The sequence below is a fragment of the Diadema antillarum genome, unplaced genomic scaffold, assembly GCF_040938485.1.
Source record: "Diadema antillarum isolate AM-2024a unplaced genomic scaffold, OU_Dant_1.0 scf00000152, whole genome shotgun sequence".
NCBI classification, from domain to species: Eukaryota; Metazoa; Echinodermata; class Echinoidea; order Diadematoida; family Diadematidae; genus Diadema; species Diadema antillarum.
In genome coordinates this window covers 538,572-557,820 of record NW_027271041.1, presented here as the reverse complement: position 1 = coordinate 557,820, position 19,249 = coordinate 538,572, and positions in this window count along the sequence as shown.

The window sequence follows — 19,249 nt, the reverse complement described above, 5'->3', positions numbered from 1 at the left end:
CACGCTGAACATCGGGATCGGAAGAGGAAATTGACAGACGTGATTGAAGTGCTTCGGAGCTCAAGCAGCTCAGCAACGTTTGTACAATTAAGATGATGTAAAAATTACAAAATGATGAATTCAATGATTGGCGATGGACCCTCAGGTTGTATAGACCAGTTAGCTAATGAATAGTATATATCTTAGCATGAATTAAAAAAAAAATCAACTTACGCTTAAACGAATTCAAGGATAGAGATTTTTTTTTATATCACAGCTTAAAGAATTCCAGAATCTATTGACGGTGTATATAAATGTATTTTGAGCCAATAAAGTTCTCAGGATGGGTAAATGAAACTTATTAGATAATTGGGATATGGGATAATTATGAAAAGATTGATTTCATGGAAACATTGAATTAAAGATAATGAGAAGTGCATTTGTGTTATAATTAAACATAAACTGATCCAGCTGAAAGAAAAACAAATCTTTAATTTTTAAAATATCATATTTAACAAATAATGGATCTGCATGGGAACGTGGTGAAACGCCACAAATGATATGAAGTGCCTTTTTGTAATTGTGACTGTGCACCTCAAAACGAACATAAAGTCGCACACACTGATTTTGCGTGAGGACTGAAAATAAGTGAAATGGGTCAACCTAGCCGAACTTGACTTTTTCATATTTTCTAAAAGAGCGGGTCTTCTTTTACATTATGCTAAAATTTGGTATCATAAAATGGGCAGGAAAGTGTGTTTTTAAGCAGTTTATCTCGAACATTTTTGGTAGAATAGTGTGATTAGGTGTGTCTTTAGAATCCCTTTTTCATTTCTGAAAAACCTTGTCCACACTCTTCGCTTTCAACTCTAATAACTTTTGAAAACATAGTGCTACTGCTTTGAAAGTTGGCATTAATTATGGACAGAATGTGTTAATGAGGCATGCTTAATTTCAGTTTAATCTGATAATCCCTTCATTGTTGTTACTCTGGTGGTTTACTTCCTGTTTTTTGTCCCATTCATCGCACAGCCAGCACGGTTTGGTAAAGATTAAGCGCTTGAATAGACACTGTACTTCAGAGCCTCTTTTCTCAGTTCATACTTTTCCTGAGTTTGTGCTTTCTTTCCAATATTTAGATAGGTTAGGAGAGTCCATTTGATTTGAGTTATACATCATTTTAAAGCTTAGGGTCTGCTCTTTCAGAATATGGTCTTAACTAAAAATTCATGTCTGGCGACTTTTTGTTTGTTTTGAGGTGCAGAGTCACAATTACAATATTTTATCTAATAAAGTGTGATGGGCACTACCCCATGCAAAAAAATTCCATTATCAAGAAAGGTAATATTAATGAAAAATACAACGTCAGCAAAGAAGACAACGGAAAATGAGATTTAAGTCTATTAATGCTATCAATATTACGCGAAATTATTTTACTAATATTAATAATATGAGGCTTCCATGAAAGTTTATCGTCCACTGTGATACCGAGAAACTATGTGAGATACACGTCCTAAATGAATGTCATCAAAAATGATATCCGTGCGTAAAACTTCTATTGACTTAGTAAATAATATATACTTGGTTTTCTGAAGATTAAGTGATAATTTATTGGCTCTTATCCATTAAGCTACTTTTTTTTTTAATTTCAGAATTGACAGTGTGGCCAAGAGTAATTGGATTTTGGTGGGAGAAGAAAATATTTGAATCACTGCAAAAAGTATAAAAGAAAGTATGTCGGATGATCTGCAAAAATCATTAATTTAAATGATGAAAAGTTAAGGTTCTACTACATATACATTTAATGACTTCAAGACTAGAGTTGTTCTCGTTCAAAGATATATATTGTTTTCGGTTTTGCAGGTAACTCCTGAACAATGATGTTTCCGAACACAAGGTTTGCACAAAATAGCGGACCTCGAATTAAAAAAATAATGAGTCTTACAACAGACTTTGCGTTCGATATCATCAATCTGACTTTGATCAAGAAACTCATGGATAAAGACTAATATCAACATCAATATCTACCAACGACTGCGATGGTGAAATTGCACGTTGCTTCGTTCCCGCTCAAATCTTTAGCCGTGAAATAAACAGTGGTATTCCCGGCTGGAAATACACTTCCCGATGAAGAAGTAGAGGTGAGAGTAAAGATCCCAGAGTTATCTGTTACGTAGGGATCTGACCACGTGACACTGGCGCTTAACAATCCCGGGTCTGTAGACTGTGTGATGTCGGCGGGACAAGAGATGTTCGGAGACTCTAAATCTAAATATCGAAAGGAAGAGGAGATCATTTTGTGCAACGCTGTAAACGCGAAGGAATCGCAACAATGATATACAAATTGGTGAATTTCAAAAATTATGGCAACACACGAAATCAAGAAGAAAAAGAAAATAAAAATTGACGGGATTCCGAGTACAATGAACACATTACGTTCACCCCTACGAAAGTGCGAAAGAACCGAAAATATACTGTGCAGTTAAAATCTATAAATAGAGTGTTGCCAACAATCATAATGTTCTTCATTTTTTCAAATTGATACAAGCCAAAGACAGGGATTCATTTTCAGCAGGAAATAAGATATTTGTTAACAACTTTGCTGTGAATATAAGGCATGCAAGTTGATACCATTTTTGTCATGACCTCGTCAGGTACAATAATATAATCGATATTTACCAACAACTGTGATAGTAAAATTGCACGTTGCTTCGTTCCCGTTCGAATCTTCAGCTGTAATAGATACTGTGGTATTCCCGGCTGGAAATATACTTCCTGACGAAGCAGTAAGGGTGATAGTAAAGAGACCAGAGTTATCTATTACGTAGGGATCTGGCCAATTGACACTGGCGCTATTCACTCCTGGGTCTGTAGACTGCGTTATGTCGGCGGGACAAGTGATGTTCGGAGATTCTAGATCTGAAAGATCAAAAGATAGAGAACCCATTCTGTGCATCGTTCCAACCGCGGAAAATGTATGCAATGGCACGCAGTTTTGTCTTTTAACAATGATGCCAGTCAACAGAAGGGCTGCACATAATAGCGGACATTCGTACACACACACACACACACACACAAATACTAAAGCCATATAGCAGGATTTTCGGCAAATATCATCAATTTCATTTTGATCAAGAAAGTAATGAATAACAATTAAATATCAATACCAACGACTGTGATAGTGAAATTGCACGTGGCTTCATTCCCGCTCGGATCTTCAGCTGTGATAGAGACTGTAGTATTCCCGGCTGGAAATATACTTCCCGACGAAGCAGTAGGGGTGATAGTAAAGACCCCAGAGTTATCTGTTACGTAGGGATCTGACCACGTGACTTTGGCGCTGTAAAGTCCAGGGTCTGTTGACTGTGTGATGTCGGCGGGACAAGAGATGTTCGGAGACTCGAGATCTAAATAGCAGAAGAGAGAGGAACCCAATATGTGCATTGTTGTATACGTGGAGGAATCCAGTGCATGCAGTCCTGAATTCATACAAAGACGATAACAAGTACAAATAATCATTTGACTGTAAACGTCGTAGTCACACACGAATCTGTGCAAGATCATCAGGACAGACGTTACTGTAGATAGTACTAATTATGACGTGCTCAAGAATTTCATGCGCGACAATAATCCGATGATCAATACTTACCGATGACTGTGATAGTAAAATTGCACGTCGCTTCATTCCCGCTTGGATCTTCCGCTGTAATAGATACTGTGCTATTCCCGGCTGGAAATATACTTCCCGAAGAAGAAGTAGAGGTGATAGTAAAGACCCCAGAGTTATCTGTTACGTAGGGATCTGACCACGTGACATTAGCACTATACAATCCTGGGTCTGTTGGCTGTGTGATGTCGGCGGGACAAGAGATGTTCGGAGACTCTAGATCTGAAGGATCAAAAGATAGAGGAACACATTTTGTACAACATTGTGAAAGCCGATTAAAAGCGAAAACGAGCGAGAAGTATGCAACATGTAAAATGAAAAGATACAAAGATTAAACAAAGTAAAATGAGAATGAACACATTCTGTATGAAATATTATTTTTAGTACTATAATATGGTGTAAAATGTTGCACATGTTTATAATTTTACAATTATATCAGCCAGTTCGACGATCCGTTCCTCACTTACTTAGCACTGGCAAAACTGAGGGATTCGAGCAGGAGATAGAATGTCCGGGTAAACTTTGCCGTGAAGACTAGTATCAGTGATACGCCTACCAATTTCGTCGAGAAAGTCATGTGAAATAGTGTAACCGATATTTACCGACGACTGTGATAGTAAAATTGCAAGTTCCTTCGTTCCCGCTCGAATCTTCAGCAGTAATAGATACTGAGGTATTCCCGGCTGGAAATATACTTCCCGACGAAGAAGTAGAGATGATAGTAAAGACCCCAGAGTTATCGGTTATGTAGGGATCTGACCACGTGACATTAGCACTGTACAATCCTGGGTCTGTTGACTGCGTGACGTCGGCTGGACAAGAGATGTTCGGAGACTCTAGATCTTAATATAGAAATAGATAGGAACACATTTTGTACAACGTTGTAAATGCGGAGGAATCACTACAATGGTAGACGCAGTCATGAATTTCAGACATTACAGGGAGATACGAAGTGAAGAAGATAAACAAAATTAAACGATGAAGAATTCAAAATTCTAATGAACACATTCTGTTCACCGCTATTAAACGGCGGAAGAATTTAGAACATACTGAAGAGGTTTAAATCTACCTGTATAATGGTGTCAATATCACAATATTTTTTTTTCTTTTCTTCTTCTTTAAGTACTATAGTCAAAGGATTCCATTTCAGGAGGAAACAAATCTGTTCAAACTTTGCTATAAATATTAATATGCATGATTAGGCCATTTCTGTAGAGATATAGTCACGTATAATAACGTAATCAATATTTACCGACGACTGTGATAGTAAAATTGCACGTCGCTTCGTTCCCGCTTGGATCTTCGGCTGTGATAGAGATTGTGGTATTCCCGGCTGGAAATATACTTCCCGACGAAGAAGTAGATGTGATAGTAAAGACCCCAGAGTTATCTGTTACGTAGGGATCTGACCACGTGACATTAGCACTATACAATCCTGGGTCTGTTGGCTGTGTGATGTCGGCGGGACAAGAGATGTTCGGAGACTCTAGATCTGAAGGATCAAAAGATAGAGGAACACATTTTGTACAACATTGTGAAAGCCGATTAAAAATTGCACGTCGCTTCGTTCCCGCTTGAATCTTCAGCCGTAAAATACACAGAGGTATTCCCGGCTGGAAATACACTTCCCGACGAAGAAGTAGAGATGATAGTAAAGACCCCCGAGTTATCTGTAACATAGGGATCTAACCACGTGACATTAGCACTGTACAATCCCGGGTCTGTTGACTGTGTGATGTCGGCGGGACAAGTGATGTTCGGAGACTCCAGATCTAAATATCGAAAGAAAATGGATAAAATCGAGTACAACGTTGTAACCACGGAGGAAAGACTTTAATGGAACATGGTCTTTAGTTGATGAAATTATGTACGTACAAAAAAATAAAGAAATCAACAGATGAATAAAATCAAAGATCGAGAAACAAATTCTTCATAAATTATTGTTGAAAATGCTAAAGAAACGAGAAAAAAAGTGCACATGTTTATAACATTGTATAATGATACTAAGCAGCACGAAGATCCTCTAATACTTTGTTCTAGACAAACACACCATTTCGAGCAGGAAATGATATTTCTATGGAAACACTGCCGTGAGTGCCAGTACGAGTGATACACGTGACAATCAATTTATCGAAAATGTCATGTGAAACATGCAGTATAATTGATATTTACCGACGATTGTAATAGTAAAATTGCACGTCGCTTCATTCCCGCTCGAATCTTCAGCTGTAATAGATACTGCGGTATTCCCGGCTGGAAATATACTTCCCGATGAAGAAGAAGAGGAGATAGTAAAGACCCCAGAGTTATCTGTTACGTAGGGATTTGACCACGTGACACTAGCGCTGTACAATCCTGGGTCTGTTGACTGCGTGATGTCGGCGGGACAAGAAATGTTCGGAGATTCCAGATCTGAAAGATGAAAAGATAGAGGAACCAAATCTATGTATTTGTGTATCCATGCATGGAGGAATGGAGTGGTATACAATATTACTGTGCTAACAATTATTCCAACGGAGGCAAGGTTTTGAAAAAAGTAGTATTTAGACACATAGAGTTCAGGAGGAATAAAATACTATGATCAATATTTACCGACGATTGTAATAGTAAAATTGCACGTCGCTTCATTCCCGTTTGAATCTTCAGCTGTAATAGATACTGTGGTATTCCCAGCTGGAAATATGCTTCCCGATGAAAAAGAAGAGGTAATAGTAAAGACCCCAGAGTTATCTGTCACGTAGGGGTCTGACCACGTGACACTGGCGCTGAACTGTCCCGGGTCTGTTGACTGCGTGATGTCGGCGGGACAAGAAATGTTCGGAGATTCCAGATCTGAAAGATGAAAAGATAGAGGAACCCAATCTGTGTGTTTGTATATCCATGGAGGAATGGAGTGGTATACAGTATTACTGTACTAACAATTATTCCAACGGAGGCAAGGTTTGGAAGAAGTAGTATTCAGACACATAGAGTTCAGGAGGAATAAAATGTCAAACCCTGATTTTACGGTGAATACCTTTAACAATAGTCTGGAGATTCTTACTGTATTATGTGAACGTAGTTAATATAGTACTCTACAACCTTGAATCTTTACTGTAGTAATAATCTTCAGCAAGAAGTAAATTATCATCACAGATGTTATTGTAAATATTACTTAATAAAATATGCACAAGAAATTCTTGAGTGAAAATAATACTATGATCAATATTTACCGACGATTGTAATAGTAAAATTGCACGTCGCTTCATTCCCACTCGAATCTTCAGCTGTAATAGATACTGCGGTATTCCCGGCTGGAAATAAACTTCCCGATGAAAAAGAAGAGGTGATAGTAAAGGCCCCAGAGTTATCTGTTACGTAGGGATCTGACCACGCGACATTGGCGCTGTACAGTCCCGGGTCTGTAGACTGCGTGATGTCGGCGGGACAAGTGATGTTCGGAGATTCCAGATCTGAAGATCAAAAGATAGAGGAACCCGTGCTGTGCATTGTTGTATTCATGGGGGAATCGAATGGTATACAGTTTTGTTGTACTAATAATGATTGCAACGGAGGCAAGGTTTTGAAAGAAATAATATTCAGACATATAAATCGCAGGAGGAAGTAACATGTCAAATCATGATTTTGCGGTGAATATCTTTAACAATAGTCCTAAGATAATTATTATGCATGACCTTGTGAACGCCGTTAATGGAATACGCTATACTGCACGAGACCCAACGCTTGACGGCATTTATGTAGACTATTATCAATGTATATTTATATAGGGATCATGTACAGAATACTTGCCGCGTTGTGATGTACCTAACACCATTACTTTCCATTTTTCTTTACCTCAACAATCTCATTCTGTTTTTCTCTGTCCTCCGAGCTTATCACAAGACGTGACGTGCCTATAATACACTCTCTACGATTCCCAAAAATAAAAAGCGAGAATCTAGTATTAATATATTAGAGGCTTTCATATTTTCTTTTAAAGGCATTTTTACCGTTTACAGATGAAACAAAAAAAAAAAAAACCCAGCATCAGTGCTTCAAAGTATTTCTAAAATGTGAGTTAGGGATAGAAACAGAAATGTAAAAGTTTGAACCAGTATAATCGATGTTAAGTATTGTTGAATATACAAAATGTGAACATTATGGTTTAATCAGAAAAATAGTGATATCTCCTTATATTTTAGGCTTTATTGCAAATGAAAAAATATATATATACATGGTCTGAAGTTTACGCCGCCGACGATGTATCTGAAAAATGCACTGCCCTCTACGACACGCTCCACCAAACACCCCACAGGTTTTTCCCCTCCCGCACAGTCAAAATGCATCAAGGGGATAAAGCCTTGATTACTCCTCGCATCAAGCACCTCACTGCCAAAAGACAAAGAGCACTCTCAGACAATAAGCGCTGCCTTTGGGCTCAGCGCGAAACAAAGTCAAAAGAGAAATCAGAGCTGCAAAAGAACATCACTACGTCAATAGCGTTCGACATCTGAAAAAGGACAACCCAAGTAAGTAGTTCCAACAAATTCGGGCGATGTCGGGAAAACATCCCTCACTGACAAACATCAACGTTGATAACATCGATGCGACTGACCACGAAGAAATCGCTATCAATGATCACTTCATCTCCACTGCAGACGACATGGAGCCCCTTGACAACAGTGCGTTGATGACGTACCTCCCGTCTCTCCCCAGCGAGTGATGGATTTCAGGACTACTTGATAACCTCAAACGACAGTCTCAAACGGCCAAGTGCCATTCTAGTCCTATATAGATCTATATAGTCATCCTATTCCTAGTTAGTCATCGGTCAGTACACATATATATATAATATATATATATGACCATCTATCCGTAATGCATTAAGGCATGGTTACTAAGTAGATGATACTTTATTATCAAGATAAGAAATTACACTTTCATAACAATATTCATGGTGCTGGGAATAACCTAACATAATTAGACAATCTTTAATAAAGTTCAAAGTAAGTCCCATCATTAATACTTTGACTTTTTAAGTATTTTATGTATTTTCTAAAATCTAGATTGCTTTTTATGAATATTCATGAGCTATGTAAAAATTTGTATCACGGAGTACCACAGGAGTACCACAGGAGTACCACAGGAGTACCACAGAAGTGCCACATGAAATGTCACATGCTTTACATCAGCACTTTCACTTAATAGGTAATACTGTAGTGGAGTATAGGACAGGTTAAGTAATGGAAAATCAATTGCTATAATTGACAGCATAACTCATCTATCAATTAATTAAGGAATATGCGCTTGTTTTATTTCAGTTGGTTCCGCCTTAAGATTTTTCTGTGTGGTACTCCTCTGTGGTACTGCTGTGTGATATTCTCCTGATGTGATAGTCATGTGGTATGAAATGTTAAGAAAAAAAAAAGAATATCCTGTGGTATTTTTCTGGGGTACTTTCTACTGTATATGTGTGTTTTCGCCTCATAGTAGTGTTGTGTAGTATTGCTATGTGGTACTACTGTGTGATACTATGCAGTTAATTTGCTGTGTGGTACTTCTGTGTGGAACAGTACCATAGGATCTTCCTATGGCATTTTGGGACATATACCACCAGACTACCAAAGGACAATATCACACAGCAGATAATGTAATATTAAATAAATAATAATGAAATAATGTAATTGTAATGTCCCCATCAAACACCATAGGGCAGTTCCTATGGCACTGTCCTGTGGTACTGTCCTGTGGTTATGTCCTGTGGTACTTTCCTGTGATACTGTCCTGTGGTTCTGTCCTGTGGTAATGTCCCAAAATACCACAGGACAGTTCCTGTGGTAATGTCCTGTGGTACTCTCCTGTGGTACTGTCCTGTGGTACGTCCCAAAATACCACAGGACAATTCTTGTTGTACTGTCCTGTGGTACTGGACCTGTAGTAATGTCCTGTGGTACTTTCCTGTGGTACTGTCCTGTGGTAATGTCCCAAAATACCACAAGACAGTTCCTGTGGTAATGTCTTGTGGTACTCTCCTGTGGTACGTCCCAAAATACCACAGGACAATTCTTGTTGTACTGTCCTGTGGTACTGGAGCTGTGGTACTGTCCTGTGGTACTGTCCTGTGGTAATGTCCCAAAATACCACAGGACAGTTCCTGTGGTACTGTCCTGTGGTACTCTCCCGTACCGTCCTGTAGTACTGTCCTGTGACACTGTCCCAAAATACCACAGGACAGTTCCTGTGGTACTCTCCTGCGGTACTGGTCCTGTGGTACTGTCCTGTGGTAATGTCATGTGGTTATGTCCTGTGGTACTTTCCTGTGGTAATGTCCTGTGGTACTGTCCCAAAATACCACAGAACAGTTCCTGTGGTACTGTCCTGTGGTAATTCTGTGTGGTACTGCCCTGTTGTAATGTTATGTGGTACTGTCCTGTGGTACTGGTCCTGTGGTACTGTCCTGTAGTAATATCCTGTGGTAATGGCCCAAAATACCACAGGACAGTTCCTATGGTACTGTCCTGTGGTACTGGACCTGTGGTATTGTCCTGTGGTAATGTCCTGTGGTTCTGTCCCAAAATACCACAGGGCAGTTCCTATGGTATACTCTCCTGTGTACTGGTCCTGTGGTACTGTCCTATGGTAATGCTGTGTGGTACTGCCCTGTGGTAATGGTATGTAGTACTGTCCTGTGGTACTGGTCCTGTGGTACTGTCATGTGGTACGTCCCAAAATACCACAGGACAATTCCTGTGGTACTGTTCTGTGGTATGTCCCAAAATACCACAGGACGAGTCGTGTGGTACTGTCCTGTGGTACTATCCTGTGGTACTGCCCTGTGGTACTGCCCTGTGGTACTGTCCTGTGGTACGTCCCAAAATACCACAGGACAAGTCGTGTGGTACTGTCATGTGGTACTTTCCTGTGGTACTGTCCTGTGGTACTGCCCTGTGGTACTGCCCTGTGGTACTGTCCTGTGGTACGTCCCAAAATACCACAGGACAAGTCGTGTGGTACTGTCCTGTGGTACTGCCCTGTGGTATGTCCCAAAATACCACAGGACAAGTCGTGTGGTACTGTCCCGTGGTACTGCTCTGTGGTACTGTCCTGTGGTACTGCCCTGTGGTACGTCCCAAAATACCACAGGACAAGTCGTGAGGTACTGTCCTGTGGTACTGTCCTGTGGTACGTCCCAAAATACCACAGGACAATTCCTGTGGTACTATGTCCTGTGGTACTATCCTGTGGTACGTCCCAAAATACCACAGGACAAGTCGTGAGGTACTGTCCTGTGGTACTATCCTGTGGTACTGTCCTGTGGTACTGTCCTGTGGTACGTCCCAAAATACCACAGGACAATTCCTGTGGTACTGTCCTGTGGTACGTTCTAAAATACCACAGAACAAGTCGTGTGGTACTATCCTGTGGTACTTTGCTGTTGTACTCTCCTGTGGTACGTCCCAAAATACCACAGGACAATTCATGTGGTACTGTCCTGTGGTACTGTCGTGTGGTATACGTCCCAAAATACCACAGGACAATTTGTGTGTATACTGTCTTGTGGTACTGTCCTGTGGTACTGCCCTGTGGTACATCCCCGAGTACCACACGAGCCTGTGACACAGTACCACACAGTTCCTGTGTTCACATATATTTGTGTGGTACATTGTGTGGTACTGACAAGTACTACAGGGAGTACCCTACAAGCCTGTGGTACAGTACCACACAGTTCCTGTGGTAACATTACAAGTGTGTGGTACATTGTGTGGTACCGACAAGTACCGACGAGTACCACAGGACTTTTTTGTTAGGGTACTCTCCTGTGTACTGGTCCTGTGGTACTGTCCTGTGGTAATGCTGTGTGGTACTGCCCTGTGGTAATGGTATGTAGTGCTGTCCTGTGGTACTGGTCCTGTGGTACTGTCTTGTGGTAATGCCCTGTGGTAATGCCCCAAATACCACAGGACAGTTCCTATGGTACTGTCCTGTGGTACTGCGCCTATCATGAATATTCCTTGATATGTGGCTATTATTCTCCCAGATTCTTTTTTTTATTCGATCTATCCTGTGTGGTACTCTCCTGTGGTACCATGGTAATGCTGTGTGGTAATGACCTGTGGTGCTGTCCTGTGGTAATGTCCCAAAATACCATAGGAAAGTTCCTGTGGTACTGTTCTGTGGCACTGGCCCTGTGGTACTGTCCTGTGGTACTGCCCTGTGGTACGTCCCAAAATACCACAGGACAATTCCTGTGGTACTGTCCTGTGGTAGTGTCCTGTGGTATGTCCCAAAATACCACAGGAATTCCTGTGGTACTGTCCTGTGGTACGTCCCAAAATACCAAAGGACAATTCCTGTGGTACTGTCCTGTGGTATTGTCCTGTGGTAATTACCACAGGAGTACCACAGGACTTTTTTGTAAGGGCAGCTGCAACAAACCTGATGCGACTTAACACCCAAAAATGTGTCACCATGGATGTGTGCTTTGGAAGGAGCAGCTATGAGCCAAACACCCTCATGTTAGACGATGTGACGCTGCGCAATAGCAAGACAGTCAAACTCCTCGGAGTTTGAATTCGTACAAGCCGACCTTAAAGATAATAAAAAGATTTGGTACCTCAAAAGCTTCCCTGAATTTCCTTGTCTTGGTTTGTGTTTCGGGTTAAAGTACGTTGTCTGTGAGAATTACTCGCCCCAAAGTGCTCTCATGTCTTAGTAATCATGCAATAATGGTTTCGTACCAGAGCCGACGCTGACCAGCGTCGATAAATATTGTACGAAACCACTGACTGCGACCAGCAGCGTGCAGCCCATTGTACGTATAGCTAACTGCGACCAGCAGCCCCATACGCAGAGCGTAATGGGGCTTCGCATTGTAGCATTCAGGATCATGACAGATTTAGTATCGCGGGTAAATGTCAACTTAAAATCCAAAAATTTCTTCGATTTGAAGACTTACCAATTAAGTTGAAGTATTGAAAACAGGCTTCGAACAACGTTTGGTTCTGCCAATAGTCCCTTTCTGTTCGAATTGATGACTGAATGTGACTCGGTCGAGAGGACCTTGGGAGAGCTACATACACTGGATACTATGGCCAGCGCATGCGCACACAAACATCTTATCCGTTCATGGATTTGAAATTTGTGTGCGGGCTGCATATGGTGTGTTCGCAGGCACTGGCTGTAGTATTCAGTGTACTGTATGTAGCTCTCCTAAGGTCCTGTCGACAGAGTCACATTCAGTCATCAATTCGAACAGAAAGGGACTATAGGCAGAACCAAACGTTGCCCGAAGCCTGTTTTCAATACTTCAACTTAATTGGTAAGTCTTCAAATTGAAGAATTTATGGGATTTGAAGTTGACATTTACCCTGCGATACTAAATCTGTCATGATCCTGAATGCTACAATGCGAAGCCCGATTACGCTATGCGTATGGGACTGCTGGTCGCTATGCGTATGGGGATGCTGGTCGCAGTTAATTGCATGATTACTAAGACATGAGAGCACTTTGGGGCGAGTAAGTCTCACAGTGTTAGTTATATGAAAGGTACTTTAACCTGAAACACAAACTAAGGCAAGGAAATTCAAGGACACTTTTGAGGTACCAAAACTTTTTATTATCTTTAAGTGGGATACACATGTGGAGTACATGGTGAAAAGAGCAAATAGCCGTTTGTATGTCCTACGCACGGTGAAGCATTACGGTATCCCTGTCTGTGACCTCGTTACGGTATACGCCACTTTTGTGAGACCAGTGTTGGAGTACGCCGTGCCAGTGTGGTCTAGTGGTCTCACAGAGCGGCAACTCGAGGTAATAGACCAGTTCGTAATTCCACTTTGCGCATGAGCAGAAAAAGGTAATTTGTACCAACAGGCATTTTGGTTTATAAATTCACTGAGATAAGCATCTGTGATGCCATGATTATTCATGTAATCCTTATCTAAATGGTGCTTGCCAGCACATCCACCTGACAGCAAGAATGGTATTTCGTAATATAAAAGGAAATAGGCTGTTATTGCATTCAATACAAAACAATGAAATGGATGCCTGCTAAATTGTCAACTGATGGAGTATTCTGATCACCTGCTCTGAACGCAAGCTCATTCTTTGTTTGAACATGAATTCCATGAATTGTTTCGTCGGGCAAGATTATGCATTATGCCGCTTTGAAAACGAGTGAAGTGCCTAACCAACTGAGAAAAAAGAAAGGTCATTTGTACCAATGTGTACATGAGCTAATTACGAACTGGCTTATCGAGAAAATTCAAAAGAGAGCATGTCGCATCATTCTTGGGAACACATATACCCGATATTCTGAATCGTTGGCAAAATGCAACCTGTCATCCTTGGCCGACCGCAGACAACAGCTATGTACGACTTTTGCCAAATCATTGCAACGCCCAACATCCAAACTGCATCATCTCCTGCCACCCATTAAAACTCATGATCACAACACTAGGAGCGGCACCCAACGCTCAGAGCCCCGGTGAAGAACAAGTAGATTTAGAAACAGTCCCATACCACACTTCACAGGCATTTTGAATTCAGCAAGAGTTTTCAACGCGTAAGATTATACATGTATATGTTATGTTATGGATTTCACAGGAGGGCTACCCATTCCAACAATATTAATCTTTATGGTTACCTAGTGATTTGAGACTATTCAGGATACAATAATGCTTTAATCTTATATACTTTTTCCTTATTTTTTTCCTTATTTTTTCTTTCTTTCTCCTTTTTGTTCTTCCTTTTTGATCACGGCAAATCTCTTGTATGAGTATAATTACAGTGAATTTTGTTTATCAGTTTTGTATGATTGTTTTTTGTGTTTGTTTAAAAGAATATGTTGTATCCTATATGAATTCAATGATATCATAGGATATTGAAGGAGAATAAAGGTCAATACCTAGCATTTTTTTTAATGTATACTGTACTTTTTTGTGTAACTGATAGATACAATGATATACACGGGTTAAGACATCATTTTGTACACATGTAATAGTGGTATCCTTGGTTTTTTATTATTTCACACTTTCGGGTCCTTGTCACTGATTTTGATAATGGCTTGTGTATCTTTTGAAGTATCCAAAGTTATAACATATTTATGATAATGTATATAATGTAGAAAATGTTTTTATTGTTATATATATGTAAGTATTAGAAGAATTACCATATTGGCTGATATTGAATGATTTTAATTTGATATGAATATTGAGTTATTTATAGAGAGAGAGAGAGAGGGAGATGAAAGGGAGAGAGAGAGAGAGGGAGATGAAAGGGAGAGAGAGAGAGAGAGGGAGATGAAAGGGAGAGAAAAGGAGGGAAATATAGACACAGTGAAACATACTTAGGAAAGAGGAATAGGGAGGGAGTGGGGGAGAAAGACAGAAAGAGAGAGAGAGAGAGAAATGGGAGGTAAGATAAAAAAAGAATGATTTTTTTTTTTTGCAATCTGAAATGTATATCATGATATTGTGCAATATTGATCTCGCGATTCCTTTTTTAAGTGTAATATTTTATATTTCGTAGAATAAGTCGTACACTTCATTTGAGTTTGTTATGGATGTTTATGTGTGTAGTTCATCTTTTTGTACATATATTCCTCTTTTGAGCTTTTTTTTTATGTATTCTTTTAGATCATTTGCTGTAAAACGTCACAATTCGGCCTTTGGCTGCGACGATGTTGATATCAATAAACAATTTCAATTCAATTCAATACATATATATGGTAGGTTGTTTTGTGACACAACTGACCTGCACATATGCATCAACAGTGATATCTTGAATATTTTTTTAAATCACTACTCCCGAAGGTAAACACGACCTTTAATACGAGATGGCTTAGACAGCATGTCCCGATCCTATGCACAAAGGTTACGTGAACCAAGCTCATCTGCGTTAAGTGAAGGAAGCCCCAATAAGACTTGTTCCCACATTGTTATCTGCTTAGAAAGGATAGTTTTGCTTATTACGATTTTATACTATGAGGAAAATGGCTATCTAGCAGATCCACTCTCGCGCTTGTTATGCTTTCATATTAAGAAAAATAATCATCCTCTCTGGGACTGGAAACAGAGGTATGCGACATGACAGATTTTATTGACTGAGCAATTCAGCAGTAATGCTCACCAGTGATGGTAATTGAAAAGGAACATATAACAGAATTGCCACTCCCGTCTGTCGCAGTGTACGTAACGTTGTGTTCCCCGATGTTGTAGTTCCCACCATTCCTGCCCGGTCCGTTGAACACAAGAGACACATAGCCAGATGAATCTGATGCACTTGGTTCAATCCAGGAAACAATCGCGTAAGGCAATCCAGGGAGTGTGGACACCGACTGCGAATTTGGACATCCAGTGATGTTTGGAAGTGTCACATCTGTGAAGAGACATTATTGAATCTAGTTTAAATTATGACTAAATTTGGGTTTTTATTAATTTTCATAGAGCTTTAATTGGCATTCAAAATGCGAGACATGCAGAAAGGGAATGGTCATCTGAAAGTCGTGCTCATCATTCTTGAAGAAAAAGTAATATAAGGAACACCACCCGTATGAAATCACCAGCTTTATCTTATCAAAATGATTTGCGGTCTCCGTTCTTATCAAGAATTCAACAGAAATTTGCAATTAACACCATAATCCGTGAGACGAAATGCAGGATAAATCAAGCAAAATTATATTTTAATGATTAATGGCTCTAGGAGTTTATTATGTGAAACACATACCAGTTTTCCATAGCAGCCATACAGTCAGCTGATATTCACAACAACACAAATTATTGTTGCCTTCAGTGAACAAGGGGGGTTGGAAGAGGAACACCACCCTGAGTAAAGCAAACACTCACCGACGCAATTTCGTCCAGGGAAGGATTGGTTGAAGTCGTCATATCCAGTGTTACACTGACAGGTAAAAGAACTCTGCGTGTTCATGCATGTTGCATTTTCATGGCAGTCATGTGAAGCTGTGAAACATTCGTCAAGATCTGGTTGATTAAAGAAGAAGAAGAAAAAAAAAAACACGCACAAATACAAATTCTCGACTAGGTAAACGTGAATCGGGTTACGACATGAAGAAGCATAGCATCAATCCGGGGCAAAGGTTGTTACTTGTACGGTTAGTGGTAGTTAATGATAGTGGTTAATGATAGCGGTTAATGATAGCGGTTAATGATAGTGGTTAGCTGACAAAATAAACATTTTCGTTTTATTATAATGTTGCGACTTCATAATGTCATCATTTATAACTTTGACTTGAGTTTGACAATAACTGAGCTGAAGGTGTTTCTGACAGTGAGTAATATATCTAAATGCTTCGAAACCTCAGTTATCTACCCTAAATCGAGCTTGCACGTTTATTCTGAAAAGTAAACATTGGAAGCTACACACATTTTTAAATTCTATTTAATCCTTTTTGTCTCCCGGAAAAAAAAATCACGTCAAGGGGTCTTTCTAAAGTAACAGAATGACGTCAGCATACCCCTCAAATACCCTCTCATAAGACTTAATATGTCTGCACTTGGGAAAGCGATTGAATAGGAGGTAGAAGCAACTGAGAGAGATAGAGAAAAAAAAAGAACAAGAACAACAACCTTGCCGACTTAAAATAACGATACTTATCGTTACACACTCAACAGGTACAGAAGCAGGTTAAACACCGTTGATGCATGTCAAAGCAAATTAGCAGATACTGAAAAAAAACCAAAAGAGATTTCCCATTTTGTCCCCAGCGTTCCTCGCATGAGTACATCTCTGATTAGCATGGTACGGCAAAGGACCATCAATACGTGGCGTTCATATGTCTTGTCGCAGCGATGGCTGCACAAGGTTATGAGCTGGGATTATACATTTTAAAATTCCTGGATGAATTAATTGGTGCGGCTCCATTCAAAATGCCGGATTCCTTTGGAACACGTGCTATTATTTTCAAATGTACATTTGAATCCTAAAATCATAATCAATATATATATAGGTCCAAACATGTTGCGAATTCACGTATTGGCTCCAATGTAACGAAGAATAAACCAGTAATGCAATATTTCGCCAATATAGAGTTTATTGAGCAACTCAAATTTTCGGTGGCTTCCATCCACCTTCTTCAGGAGTCTCGACGCGGAATGTCAATGTCAAAACATTGTTTTATATATGTTTTATATATATATATATATATATATATATACATATATATATATATATATTTGCTGCACTCTATTTAGTGGCATCTAAAATAAAGTAGTACCTGTTGTAATCCTTGTTGGTTCAGCTGTGGTCGTCGATTCCGTTGTTGAAACTGGAGTAGTGCCTTCTGATGCTTTAATAAGAGTTACAAAAGTATTTCAATGCTGCATGAAATTGCGACTCCTAATCGTGAATGATCGATCACACTTTTGGTAGCATTCTTACAATTATTTTTTTTTTTGGTCATTGCAGATAATCTATATATACCTCGTTAAGAGATAAGCTTTGCAAAGAGGACGATGAAAGTTTGACTTTGTAAACACAAGCAGACTGGCAAGTCAGTGCGGGTAATTTTGCTTTTTAAAAACATTTTCGCTCTCTTTTCTCACCTGCAACAATAATACAATGGTATTAATTCCTTACAGATAAAAAAGTAAGTAGACAATCCATAAGAGTACTTTCAATAGTACTATGGAGGACTAGAATTGCGTTCGATAAAACTTTTTTTTTTTGGCTTTACCTTTAATATATCAAGCATCTTAGATAGATTAGCACTATAGCCCTACCTGTTGTAATTGCCTTTGGTGCTGTTGTCGATGCTGCTGGTGGAAAGTGAGTTGGTGGAACTGAAGAAATACCTTTATAGGATAGAATATTTAAGATGTATGATACGAAGCAATTGTCATGGTGGATGTAATTTTGACTCCATGTTTGAATCAGCCATCGCATGCACATTCTAGCAATCCATTTTTGTTTCTGCAAAATAATCAATTACTTGGTCTAGGGAATTATATATTTGCAAAGAGGACAGGTTTTTAGAAATTCAAAAGTCACAGGCTACTCAATCTCTGTACAAGCAACTTGACATTTTCAACGTTTTTCCTCTTCTCTCCCGCCTGCAACCGTGATACAATAGTAAAAAAGTCCATATAAACAAGATAAGCATTAAATAGACAATTCATGAAGATAATTTGAAAAGTACTTCGGAGTACTTGGCCTATGTGTATTCAATATGACCTTTTCGCTTACAATTTTCAGCATCTCAAATAAAGTAGCATAAACCCTACCTGTTATAACTGCACCTGGTTCAGCTGTTGTCAATTCTGCTTGTGGAAACTCCGTTCCTGGAGACGGAGTAGTATCTATTTATGATGGAATAGGATGAATGATACGAAATAATCCTCATGCTGGGTGAAAATTCGTCTTCTAGTTTTGAATTGTTCATCATACGCGGTTTAAGAAGAATTGTTGCAATTTATGTTTCGTTAAAAAAAATCTACCAATCCTGAAGTAATTGTTAAGAAAAACAACAATAACATATGTTTGCAAAGAGGATGATACATGTACTGACATTGTCGTCACAAAACAGATTGCATGGTTAGTTGGTGTTAAGCAATTGGACAGTTTTCCTATCCCCCTCTATTTTCTTACCTGCAACAATTATACAAG